The sequence below is a fragment of the Trichomycterus rosablanca genome, chromosome 7 (genome assembly GCF_030014385.1).
Source record: "Trichomycterus rosablanca isolate fTriRos1 chromosome 7, fTriRos1.hap1, whole genome shotgun sequence".
NCBI lineage: Eukaryota > Metazoa > Chordata > Actinopteri > Siluriformes > Trichomycteridae > Trichomycterus > Trichomycterus rosablanca.
The window spans coordinates 13,406,630-13,421,293 of NC_085994.1; the positions used below are offsets into that span (position 1 = coordinate 13,406,630).

The 14,664-nt window shown below is 39.6% G+C and overlaps 1 protein-coding gene across 4 annotated transcripts in view; it reads left to right on the plus strand.

Annotated features, from left to right (window-relative positions):
* Positions 1-14,664, plus strand: part of agbl4 (AGBL carboxypeptidase 4) — a 587,706-nt gene that overhangs the window by 459,214 nt on the left and 113,828 nt on the right. The gene's annotated exons all lie outside the window — the stretch shown is intronic.

Sequence of the window (14,664 nt, forward strand, 5' to 3'; positions counted from 1 at the left end):
ACTAGCTGGGTTTAGGGTGGCTGCAATTTATTCCCAACCTCAAAACAGACGTTCTGTTATTGAAATGTCCTTAAAAAGACATTAAAAATAATCAGTAGTAGTGTAAAACAAAGCTACAATTTTTACTTGAGAATTGAAAGCTGATCTCTTCTTTTTTCACCTCGGTCGAGGTTTTCAGCTCAGGATAATGATGGTATGACTGAAATATGTCCTGAGAATCAGAAATTGACCTCATAATAAGAGCTGCATTTAAATCTGTCACTTCGTTTTGCATTTCATGTTTTTTTATTCTCGCTGCTAATAATATTTAGAAATCTCTTATATATATATAAATGTACTTATTTTCATAAAGGCATTAGTAAAATGTCTTCTAAAAACTGTGAACATATGCTTTTTGGGTGACAAGTGTTGTGCGTGTGGTGTTTTTTTTTCCTTTTTTTCTTTTTTAAACACACTGCTTTTGTCATTTTTAAGACCAGTATGTGTAATGAATGTTCTTACCTCTGGGTTGCTGTTACCTTGAAAACTTAAAGACAAGGACTGGCAGTTGTGCCTGGTTTCTGGTGCCTGAACTGAGCTTTAGTTCTTAATTTGGGGGGATAGAGCACTTAGTATTAAAAGAAAATATTTATCTAAACAGTATCTTTTACACAGAGTGATAAACCAGGCCTATACTGTCCCTCGTCTTAAGCTGGGTTTAGGTGACGAACAGAAAAGCAAACATTTCCTCTCTGACCAGTCTCACTCCTTTTCTGTTGCACGACTGCTTCTGTCGGTCTGCATCAGCTTGTTGTGTATGTGCTGCAGTCCAAGTACTATTGTTCTATGTACAGATGAATTAAATAAATTTAAACTTTTATTCTACAATAAAAGATCCATCAGGGGTAATTACTCCCGTTGTCCTTTTCTTCTTGTGTGAGTGTTTCATTTATCTTTGAGAGCTGAATTTGTCAGGTAATCTCAAACAAATGGCTTTGTGCTTGCATCTATGCACATGCCTCTGGGTGGATGATTTTATGTATTTTTTTTTCTTGTTTCTTTATGTATATTTTCTCTTTGTGTGTTTTTTTACACTTTTTTTTTATACAGAGTCTGCCCCTACCTCACCACACCACACCCAAGTATACTTAAAAGCAGTATTGGGGTGCAGATTTCTGGTTTACATTAAAACTCTGTTGTGGGGTTTCTTTCAAATGAGCTCTGGTGTAAATGTGATCTGTTCCTAAGGCTTATTAAATTACATGATTGGTTAAATGTGTCGTGTTTTGGTGCTTAGGTGGTGCAGCGGTAAAATACTAGCCCACCAGAGCTGGCATCTCAAACTCGTCGGCTCGAATCTTAGCTCTGCTACTGGCAGGCTGGACGCCTACACAAACAACGATTGCAATTACGACCTCTGCTGGCTGATTGATGGTGCCTGTACAGAGACAAGGGATAATGGGGATCAGGGTGTGACTCTCCGTACACAAAGCTGATCCACATACTGTTTGAACTCGTCTCGTGCAGGTGAAAAGATGCAAGAGGGGCGTGTGTTGGTCACGGCTCTCCTCAGTCAGAGTGCAGGTCAACATCAGTAGAGTGGAAGCATAATGCGTTCAGGTAATTTGATATGACTAGATTGATTAAAACCTCCTTGTTTCTATGCTCACTGTCCATTTTATCAGCTCCACTTATCATATAGAAGCACTTTGTTGTTCTACAATTACTGACTAGTCCATTTGTTTATCTACATGTTCTTCAATGGTCAGGACCACCACAGAGCAGGTATTATTTAGGTGGTGGATCATTCTCAGCACTGCACTGACATGGTGGTGGTGTGTTAGTGTGTGTTGTGCTGGTATGAGTGGATCAGACACAGCAGCACTGCTAGAGTTTTTAAAACTGTTCACTGTCCACTCTATTAGACACTCCTCCCTAGTTGGTCCAGCTTGTAGACATAAAGTCAGAGATGATCGCTCATCTATTGATGCTGTTTGAGTTGGTCATCTTCTAAACGTTCATCAGTGGTAACGACGCTGCCCACAGGGCGCTGTTGGCTGGATATTTTTGGTTGGTGGACTATTCTTAGTCCAGCAGTGACGGTGAGGTGTTTAAAAACTCTCTCAGCGTTGCTGTGCCTGATCCACTCATACCAGCACAACACACACTAACACACCACTACCATGTCAGTGTCACTGCAGTGCTGAGAATCATCCACCACCCAAGTAATACCTACTCTGTAGCGGTCCTGGGAGTCCTGACCATTGAAGAACAGCATGAAAGGGGGCTAACAAAGCATGCAGAGAAACAGATGGACTACAGTTAGTAATTGTAGAACTACAAAGTGATTCTATATGGTAAGTGGAGCTGATAACATGGACAGTGTGTGTAGAAACAAGGCCTGATCGGTGTATGTGTATTTTTATCATGTACTCAGACATTATTATTGACCTCCAACAATGAATTGCTTTACTGTCTTTTGTCTGGCCATGCTGGATTTTCTATGAAGTCAATGTTTGGTTTCTTAGATCTATAATTATACTTGAACTTTTCAGTGCCATCTTAGGTGGGGAAATGCTGATTAATTAGTTTGGATGTTGCATTATTAAACTAATAACTCAAGCTTGTAAAAACACCAAGGTTCCCCTTTAACATGTCTAGTATTCCACTTTCATCCTGTAAATTCCATAGATTTATGTATTATAAAGCCCTTTTAAAAACATCATTTGTAGCATTAGTATTGACACACCAGTTGAGCTTCATGTTCTCTTAGCCCTCTGTCCAGTACGTTGTTCACAAATTCGTTATTAATAACGTTGAAGTGCGGATGAGACGGCATCACACAGCTCAGGCTTTATTGTCTTATTTGGTGTGTATCGTCTGCAGGATCAGTTCTTCTCCCTGCTGCAGAATTGACTTTGAATTGGACACGCGCTGGCTGTGGCGGGCGAGATGGTGTGTGTTTGATGTGTGGTGTTAAGGCGAAGCACAGTGTGAGCGCTCAGGATTAAAAGCAAGATTGATCTGAGTGTCAAAAAGAGATAGGCAAACTGGCGTGGCTGATTTATCGGGGAGGCAGGAAGTTAAGATCAGAGCACCCAGCTGCGTACACACAAACACATACCGAGTGCTTTAATGTGTAACATTTCCATTTATTGTAATATGAAGTGAACCATCATATTAGATGATTGACTTTAAAGAGAAAATAAGATGATAGGTAACTTGCTTGGGCTTTTTTTTTTCCTCATGGCTTTATTAATTCCAAATTCATATCTGCTGTTTTTCCCCATTATTTACCATGGCAACAGAGCCTGTAGACTTACAGATGCATATGTAAAAGGGAACGTGTTTCTATGCAGCATGGAATAGGCTCAAATGTTTTCCCTCTGTCTTTTCTCTCTCGTTCTATCGCTTTCTCTGTGCCCAAGGGGACCGCTGAATGTCATTAGCGCTAACAGTGTCCACATGGCGGTAATGTATTGCTGTGACGAATATTGACAGGGAGATGATTCAGTATAGTAATGATGGATGAAGCTGGTGCACTGGGCCAGCACACACAGTGCCATACCTGCGTTCAGGGAGAGAAAAAGAGAGACTGTACAAAACGCATTTCTTTGTTTCTCTGTAGATCGACTGCAATACTCGTACCTGAAATTATTTATTTACTTCTGTAGGGAATTCAAAAATCCTTCTGTCTTGACAATTTTAAATGATTTGGTTTAGTATTATTTTAAACAGTAATGAAAATGACAGGCAGTTTTATTTTTATAATATAGTATGTGACATTTATTACATTATTCAGTGTTTTATTATCCAGGTAGGCAAAATTGCCAAATTGAGGCACGGATAACCCTGCGGCTAAACCCGTTGTTTGCTCTTGCTGAATAAGGCCAGAAGTTACAGTGGTTTCTGTTGCTACATCCATAGCGTTTTTCGATCACCCAGCTTTTGTTTTAAATAAAGGATATAGGATAAAGGATGGGATTAGCTAAGAGGTGCACTATAATATACACCGATCAGTCATAACATTAAAACCACCTCCTTGTTCCTACACTTAGTGTCCATTTTATCAGCTCCATATAGAAGCACTTTGTAGTTATACAATTACTGACTGTAGTCCATCTATTTTTCTATTACTTTCACGCTGTTTTTCAATGGTCAGGAGCCCCCACAGGACCACCACAGAGCAGGTATTATTTTGGTGGTGGATGATGAGCACTGCAGTGATGCTGGAGGTTTTAAATACTGTGTCCACTCACTGTCCACTCTATTAGACACTCCTACCTAGTTGGTCCACCTTGTAGATGTAAAGTCAGAGACAATCGCTCATCTATTGCTGCTGTTTGAGTTGGTCATCTTCTAGACCTTCATCAGTGGTCACAGGACGCTGCCCACGGGGCACTGTTGGCTGGATATTTTTGGTTGGTGGACTGTTCTCAGTCCAGCAGGGACAGTGAGGTGTTTAAAAACTCCAGAAGCGCTGCTGTGTCCTATCCACTCATAGCAGCACAACACACACTAACACACCACCACCATGTCAGTGTCACTGCAGTGCTGAGAATGTCCCTCTTCTTCTTCCTCAGCCTTTGTCCCGTTCGATTGCGGGGTCAGCTCTCGGCGGATCATGATCCGCATTGATTTGGCACAATTTTTACGCCGGATGCCCTTCCTGACACAACCCTCCATATTTTATCCGTGGCATGTTTTTGGACTGTGAGATTAAACTGGAGCACCCGGAGGAAACCCACGCGGACACAGGGAGAACATGCAAACCTGGGGATCGAACTCAGGACCTTCTTTCTGTGAGGCGACAGTGCTACCCACTAAGCCACCATGCCGCCCCAGTACTGAGAATGACCCACCACCCAAATAATACCTGCTCTGTGGTGGTCCTGTGTGGGTCCTGACCATTGAAGAACAGGGTGAAAGCAGGCTAAAAAAGTATGTAGAGAAATAGATGGACTACAGTCAGTAATTGTAGAACTACAAAGTGCTCATATATGGTAAGTGGAGCTGATAAAATGGACAGTGAATGTAGAAACAAGGAGGTGGTTTTAATTTTATGGCTTATCGGTGTAATCAACAACTATTAACATAGAATGAAATTGCAGGTTTTACACTGACTATTACTGTTAACTGCTAGAAATGTTAGCTTCCATCTCCCTGTGGTCTGATTTGATCTGAAAAGCTTGAAAAGTAAAAGAGAAAAAAGTGGTAAACGAGAAAACAGATGGATGTTTCAAAAGAGACAGACAAGCTTCTGATCTCCAGCATCTTACCGATGCTGGACACATGCCGAACATGGGTGTCTTTAATCTCCCGTTTTCCCTGTCTGACATCCATCACAAGCTGTATTGATGTGCTTTCAGGTAAAGTCACTTTATTTATTATTTAACCAGAAACCATGTTCCTCTCACACATAATGGTGCAGCTAGGGTCATCACTAATTGGAAATTTTCTTGGATAGGGATGGAAGGAGAATGTGAAATGATGGGCACTAAATGCAAATTGGGAGGGGGCGAAGTAGACTAGTGGAAAAAGTACAATCATGATCCTAAAACTGTTCAGAATTCTAAATCAGGACAGGTTCTGAGTATGATAGAGTTTGCCCAGTTGTAGCTTGGTTTGAATTATGGTTATTTAAGTTTACTATGCTGAAGTAATATACATTACAGTGGTACAGTAACTTGAAACTCAATGTCAATTGGTTCTGAGACTGGAGTGTCCAGTGGAACTGCATACATTTTAGGCTAATGTAAAATAATGGGTTGCTTTTGACACTTATACACTGAAAATAACACAAATATAATATAAAAACACTGAAATACAATTGCAAAAAATTACATACAATACAATAAAACCTGCTCATTACCTTAACTAATTAATTGTTTCCTTATGCTTCTTTATCATGAATAGAACTTAATAATAATTAAATACAAAATAAAATAATTGTGTTTCTATGTCATTCTTTTAATTCTTTTAATACGTCACATTAAGCTTTTTGTAACGATAAGCATTTTAGACTCTCTTGGAAAAGCTGATTATCACAATTTCTCAGATCCTCAAGCTGTAACACAAGTTTAAAAGTGAAACAGTGAGAAAAATCCAGCTAAACACAGATACATGTGGAGCTTTCAGAGTGGATTTGACGGTTATTCCACACAAATGCAGATTTGTCTCATATTCGCACTTTGATGACGTTTTACTGCACCACTCAAGTCGAGCACTGAATAAAGCAGCAGTTGCACACACGTTGAGTTTAAGGGAAAGGTTGAGTTTAAGGGTACACATTTCTCAACAAAGGGTGCTGATACCTTAGATACAGGTACCACTGTATTTGATTTATCAAAGCACTTTAGCTGTATTACTGAACAAATATTTTGTACAAACCCTGTTTCACAAAAGTTGGAACATTTAGTCAAGCAATAAAAAGAAGAACTCGTGATTTGTTAATTCTCTTAAATCTTTATTTAACTGACAAAAGTAAAAATAATTTGATGTTTTCACTGATCATTGCTTTTTTATATAAATATATACACAATTAGAATTTGCAACACACTTAAAGAAAAAATTTTTTGAGACAGGCCAAAAATAACACACAACATTTTAAGTTGCAGTGTTTTCAATCATTCCACAATGAGCCGATGAATTAGTAAGAGGTTTGAGAATGGGTATAAAAGGAGGATTCACCAAAGAATTAGTGTTTACAAGCAATGATTGGTTGTGGTTTATCAATTTGTAACAGGGCGGCATGGTGGCTCAGTGGGTAGCACTGTTGCCTCACAGCAAGTAGGTCCTAGGTTCGATCCCCAGGTGGGGCGGTCCGGGTTCTTTCTGTGTGGAGTATGTTCTCCCAGTGTCTGCATGGGTTCTCCCTGGGAGCTCCTCACACTGTCCAAAAACATGCAAGTGAGGTGAATTGGAAATACAAAATTGTCCATGACTGTGTTTGACATTAAACTTGTGAACTGATTAACCTTGTGTAATGAGTAACTACCTGTATTCTGTCATGAATGTAACCAAAGTGTAAAACATGTTAAAATCCTAATAAATAATAATTTCAAAGCTTCCCAGCTTTTTCTGGAAATGGGGTTTGTACATACTTTACTGTAACTGTATGAAAATCTATAAAAAATAGAAAAAAAGAATTATTCCTTGTCTAACCATGGGTTCAACAGGGGAAGTTGTAGCCTAGCAGTTAACGTACTGGACTAGTAAGCATAAGGTTGCTGGTTCAAGCCCCAGCACTGCCAGATTGCCACTGTTGGGCCCTTGAGCAAGGCCCTTAACCCTCAATTGCTTAGACTGTATGCTGTATGTTGCTTTAGATAAAAGCATCTGGCAAATGCCTAACATGTAAATGTACCCAAAAGGATCTCAAATACAGTATTGTATATGAAATGTAATCCTTGCATCCTACATCCTATATGGCAAAACATGTGTTGACCTTTTAATTACTGAGTTCTTGTGTTTCAGCAACAGTTTCTCTTTCCTGTGCACAAACTGAAGTTAGTTGACACGTTTGATGTGGAGAAACTTAACTGTTCTGACCTCATCCCCACTGAACACATTTGGGATGAATGGAACCTAGTTTGTGAGCCAGGTCTTGAATGGGCACAAATTCCAGCACACATTCTGATCTGTTGAAAGCGGTTTAGCAAGAAGGCAGGCTGCTATATTGTCCACTTAGGGTAATGCACATTATCAGGTGTCCATATACTTCTGGCTGTATAGAGTATAATACCACTGTTGTGTATGTAGAATCAGAGAAATCGGTAGAGCAGTTAATGCAATGCAGCTTATAATGCACACACACAGTGTAATATACACACATGAATTTATACATGAAAAGCCTGAGGCACTAGAGTGTTTTTCTGGTGAAATGGGTTACTGGCATTGGCACCGTGCGCCACACAAAACAGGTTTTTCCTTAACGACAAGATTGTATGAATCGATATGTTATCTTGGCTGCTCTCTAAATGTAAGGCTGAAGCAATAGCTGGTGACTCGGTACTGTAGCTCCCCACAGGTTTTCTTTTGTGGTGGTAATTATCTTTAAGGGAACGTTGTGAAAAGGCCGGTAAATGCTATTAACCTGTACACATTCTTACTAGCACTGCTGCACCATTGTGCTCAGATTAATCAATGTGAGAAATCTGCTCAGGTTAAATTGCATTTTTTTATATTGATGTGAGCACATTGATTCAGTCCGGCGCTCGGTGTGAAAGAGCTTATATACATGCTTCAGAAAAACAGAGCAAGTAACAAAGAAAAAGTTCAGACTTTTTTGTTCACTCTGAGTTGCTGCTAAATGGCTAGACAGCTAGTTTTCAGAGCTTTTCAGAGCTAATACGTGATGTTCAAAGTGAAATTAAAGCACTTGGAGTACATTAAAAATATATTAAAAATAGACTTCAAGCCGCTCAGGTGGTGCAGCGGTAAAGTACGCTAGCGCACCAGAGTTGGGGTTTCGAATACATCGTATCGAATCTCAGCTCTGCCTTCCGACTGGGCTGGGTGGTTGCATGAACAACGATTGGCTGTATCAAAAGTATACTTTTTGATAATTTTTGAAAAGTATGATAAAAGTTTACTTGATCAATGTATGACAATATATTTTTAACATGTTTGAAATAAATACAGACATTAGCTAGTTTATTTATAGTATACTTAGATGAATATTAGTATATTTTAAGTACATTTAAGTACACTAAGTTTGAACGAGATGTGTTAAGTTCTGGTATGTTTTGGCATGAATAGCAGTGAAATGAGTTAGCGGGCTGATCTGTTTCTCTCTCTCTCATTTTCTCTCATCTGTCTGAAGCATAAGGCTTTTTAAATGAGTTCGATTAATGCAGAATGCTGCCTCAATTAAAAAATTCAAAGCTATCATGAATTTTTCATACTCAGAGCATTTAAGCTAATTATGGCACAAATGAGGCACTTTTCACTGTGGCACCGTTGAGAAGGTTGACATTGATGGCTAATGTCAGTGTCATTGGACCTCGGTGCTGCTATGCTAATCAACACACGATCTCAGCATTCCTCACACACACACACACACACACACACACAAAGCTCTTACACAGACACTGTGTGTGCGTGCTTCTAATACACTGATATCAATTGTGATATGGTAATGTCTGAAAATATATTAGCGCCTACCAACCTACCAATTTTGTCTTGAATACTTTGGCTGCTTGTTTAGGTAAATATCTTGATTTATTGGTCTTTTGGCATTTCGGTGCCATAAAACATGTCAAACAAAAGCTTGATTTGCACCCTGAGCTCTGTATTATCAAAAAAAAAAACATTTTAAATCATCAAGTGCTTTGAAGGAATAAATAAAACATAGGGATTGTAAATTGAAAGTGATGCTTTGAAGTTTATGCATTAAGACTTAGATTTCATACTGTAGAAGTTTTACAGCATTATTTACAGCGTCATTTCAGTTCGAAAAGTGTCCACGCCCTCTCCATTCTTCACACTGGTCCATCACACATTTACTGTACTTACTCATGCATGTCTAGGGGCAATTTAAAGTAGTCAATGTACCTTTTATACACCAATCAGCCATAATAATAAAACCACCTCCTTGTTTCTACACTCACTGTCTATTTTATCAGCTCCTCTTACCATATAGAAGCACTTTGTAGTTCTACAATTACTGACTGTAGTCCATCTGTTTCTCTACATGCTTTGTTAGCCCCCTTTCATGCTGTTCGTCAATGGTCAGGACCACTACAGAGCAGGTATTATTTGGGTGGTGGGTCATTCTTGGCACTGCAGTGACACTGACATGGTGGTGGTGTGTTAGTGTGTGTTCTGCTGGTATGAGTGGATCAGACACAGCAATGCTGATGGAGTTTTTAAACACCTCACTGTCATTGCTGGACTGAGAATAGTCCACCAACTAAAAATATCCAGCCAACAGTGCCCCATGGGCAGCATCCTGTGACCACTGATGAAGGTCTAGAAGATGACCAGCTCAAACAGCAGCAACAGATGAGCGATCATCTCTGACTTTACATCTACAAGGTGGACCAACTAGGTAGGAGTGTCTAATAGAGTGGACAGTGAGTGGACACGGTATTTAAAAACTCCAGCAGCGCTGCTGTGTCTGATCCACTCATACCAGCACAACATGCACTAACACACCACCATGTCATTGTCACTGCAGTGCTGAGAATTATCCACCACCTAAATAATACCTCCCCTGTGGTGGTCCTGTGGGGGTCCTGACCATTAAAGAACAGGGTAAAATACAGTATGTAGAGAAACAGATGGACTACAGCCAGTAATTGTAGAACTACAAAGTGCATCTATATGGTAAGTGGAGCTGATAAAATGGACAATGAGTGTAGAAACAAGGAGGTGGTTTTAATATTATGGCTGATATTGTTTGGATGCTGGTGTCAGAGCACAGGGTCAGCCTTTGTACGGCGCCTTTGCCCAGTTAGTTGGATTGGCTGTTCTCTATTACTCCTAAGTTTGAAAGTATGTGAGTGCATTAGTAAGTGATGTCTTGTTATGGACTGGTGTTAAAAGACTGGTGCATAGTGTTTCTTGGTTAGGCTCCTAACCCACCATGGCCATAATCAGAAATAAGCGGTTAGTGAAGCTGGATAAAGGATTAATAAGACATGGCTCTTAGCAGTGTCTGAGAGGTAGCATAACGAAGACTTATTAATACTTTATCTAGTTTGAAAATTCAGTTTTGATGAAATATTCATCGGTACTGATTATGCTGAAATAATGACTGACGACTCTTGCTAAGGGATTATAAGATGGTAAGTTATGCTTACTTTTCACATTAAGACATCAAACTGAACTGTGATTTTGTCTCTTTAATATTAAAAGCTGATCACAAGAGAAAAAAGAAGCTTTTATGTAAGGATAAAGTTCCCCTAAATTTCTCATTTTTGTATCATATGTTACTTTCAGGTCCAACTTGAAAGTTCATATGTTCGGAAGGTCAGAATTTTATTGTGCTATTACAAATAAGGTGAAAATCTAATAAAAAAAAAAATGTAACACAACTGTTAAAACAGCACAGTTGAAGTGAGTACATTATACTGCATGTTTAAGAATGAACACCAGTCTGGCCTGATTTCTTTACATCCTTTTTGCAATTAGCATTATAGACACAACCTAAGGCCCTTTGGCTTCACTAACCACTGTCACTGTTTACAAAAGCAAACATAAAAGGCTTACATGCTAAATTCAAGAAAGCATCAAGAAAGAATACTACTGCTTTGTTTTTAGGTTCAGAGGTTTAGTTTCCATTTTTAAAAATCTATTAACAACACATACTTTTTAAACCTCTGAAACCTTTGACCAATTACTTTCTGCACATAATTGCCCCCTGAGGAGTAAAAATCTACTATTCCTTGAATGGCAACAGTGACTTAAAATAGTAAGGTTTTAATTTAATTTGCATGCGCAGTTAAAAATTCCAAATGTTTGTGGACATTGAATACCTGTGTGTATTTTTCCAATATATGGAATTGTCTTTTCTTTTTTAACAATCTTCAGTCTTGTGGGAAACCTTTCTCTGAATTTTAAAACACAGCTAAAGGAATTCACCTACTTTCAGCCAGAAACCTTAATAAGGTCAGGCGCTGATGTTGGGGTGACGAGGCCTGGCTCTCTGTTGCCATTCCAGTTTATTCCATGGACCAGTGGTCAGTGCAGTCCAATAAGGTTTTTATTTTACAACTTACTTACATTATTGTTGATAGACTTTGCTTTGTTCAGGTTGGTATTGTCTTGCTGGAATAAGACCTTGCAGCTCTTCAGTACAAACAAGCTATAGAGTTTGCATGGCTTGATTCTGTCCTCAACGTGTGTGGCCGAACTAGCTGAATGTGTGTGGTCTGTGTTTTGTGTCTAGTATTGAATAATTACATTACTTTGTCCACAGTGGACGTACAGCATTGCTGATGGCTTCTTTTGTGGTGCTGCATAAACTGTGTGACAGTAATAGGGAGGCAGTCAGTCAGTAAGTGAGTTAAGGACACACTGGCTATTTTTGGTTGGTGCGCACTTGCAAAAATGCTTTTAGGGCACTGCGCTGTGGACAGCAGAACAGTAAAGACTTTTTGAAACTGTGTCAAAAGCAGGTTGCAGTTACTCAGCAGTCTGTTTTATTTAAATGGTAATGCAGAGGGGAAGTAAATCGGCATTGTTGAACGGCACAGACGTTAAAAAAGATTTTTGATGTGTTTTCAAGGACAGTTTGAAATTCCAAATTAAGTGTTGCAACAGAAGATTATTTTTTATTGGACTGGAATATTCTGCAAGCTTGTATGGCCTACCAGTTTCTTAGCATTTACAGTGCACTGCAATGAATTGTAATGGTGTGGGTCAGCTCTAGCAGGCTAGAAGTTTGCTTGCTTTAATATATACACCTTAGGGAATGGCTAAACTAATCAAAATGTCAAAATAAACACTATGGCTAAAAGTATGTACACACCCTTCCTTATTACCAGTGTAGGTGTTTCAGCTCACCAGTTACTAACATGTATAACATTAGATACATTTTCACACTTTTGGTCACAATTTGGGCAAGGTCACCTTGTTCCAGCATGACTCTGCCCTTCTAAGTCCTGACCTTAACCTTGGGATAAAATGGACCACCAGTTGCAGGCCAGGCTTTCTCATCCAACATCAATACATGAACCTATTTTGACTAAACTGGTGCAAATTCCCACAAACACTCCAATATCTCCTAAATTAAAAGCCTATCCAGAAGAGTGGAGGCAGTTATAGCCGCAAAGAGTGACTCCATATCAATCTCCTGTGTTTTAGGAATGCAATGTCCAACAAGCTCATAATTGGGTGTCCACATAGTTTTTGGCCATATAATGTATCACCACCTATACTGTTTGATGTAAGTTAGTGACATTGGCTATTCTGGGTTGGCACACTTTTGCAAAAATAGATTTTAGGGCTCTACACTATGGGCAGCAGGATAGATAAGCATTTGAAAGCTTGCATCAAAAGTCGGCTGTGGTCACTCGGCAGTCCGTTTTATTTAAATGGTAATGTGGTAAGAAGGTAAACAGGCAAGCTGATAGGCACACAGGTTGTGTGAGCACTTGAAATAACTGCTCTGGCTCCTACTGCCGGGAAAATTGCAGGAGTTAATCTCCACCTATCACCGTTTTAACTGCGCTCCAGAGTTTGGAGCTTGCTATGGAAATGACAGCCTCCCCTGTTACTAAGAATAATTAATTAGACATGATAAATTATTTCTCTCTCAATCCAGCACTACAATCCCCATCACAAACACACACACACACACTTACGCCTTTTACTGCATGGCAAATGAGGATAAAAATTTCTGAGCTGGTTGTAATTAGTATTCTGTGGATCTGTTGGTGAGGACAAAAGGCGCGAAATTGTCAGCCCAGACTGTCTGAAGGTGGGAAGTTTAATTTGCTGAGACCTAAAGCTGCCAGTGTTGGCGGGTGAAAGTAGGGCTTACTGGCTGAGCAGAGAAACACAAAAGCTGAAGATTAGCCAGAAGTGGTCTTATTTGTCCCAGTGCAGCTCTTTATGAGATCTGTTTCACCTGTGAGATTGACCTGAGTGTACAGTAGACATGCCAAAGTGCCTGGTGCGGTAAGTGTTCAGGTCCAATTTTGGGAGGGAATTCTAAGACGTGTTGCAGATTTGGTTTTGGGATTCTCTACCTTTGTCATTAGTTCTGCAGTGAATGTACAGTTAATGTTTTCATGTGCTTATAAGAGACCTGTATAGGTATGTCCTATGTGATGGCAATCATTTCAGCAACCACTCCTTTTCAGGGTTCTATTTCTTTTATATAAATTGCAAAGTAAAAAAAAATTAACATAATTCCTTACAACAGCTTAAATATGTTGCTAACATGGCCATTTTTCCCACCTCATGCAGTTTCAGTATAGGTGGTTTGTTGCTTTGCAGCATTACCGTTATAAGAGCATTTAAATGTTTAATAATAAAATGAAAACAAATGGTTTTATTAATTGGTTTATAAACTAATCCATTTATGAAGATTGTAAGCTGACCCCCCACCCCCATTGTGTGTATATATGTTTAGCATCAGAACTGCTTCGGAACTGGACCACGGAGCAATGGAAGAAGGTGGCCTGGTCTGATGAATCACGTTTTCTTTTACATCACGTGGATGACCGGGTGCGTGTGCGTCGCTTACCTGGGGATCACATGGCGCCAGGATGCCATATGGGAACAAGGCAAGCCGGCAACAATGAGTTGAGGTGTTGACTTGGCCTCCAAATTCCCCAGATCTCAATCCAATCGAGCATCTGTGGGATGTGCTAGACAAACAAGTCCGATCCATGGAGGCCCCACCTCACACCTTACAGGAGTTAAAGGATCTGCTGCTAACATCTAGGGGTCTAGTGGAGTCCATGCCTTGACGGGTCAGGGCTGTTTAGGCAGCAAAAGGGGAACCAACACAATATTAGCAAGGTGGTCATAATGTTATGCATGATCGGTGTATATATATATGGACTATACCATACACTTATCTCATCAGCCTGCCTTCACTCATCTTATTGGTTGCATCTTCATAAAGTTTGCAGTCGGCACAACACGGTATGTTAATGTAAGTAGCAACTATCTAGCTTGCTACTGTTACACTTTAACGGCATATTAATAAAAAAAAAGTTTTTTTTAAGT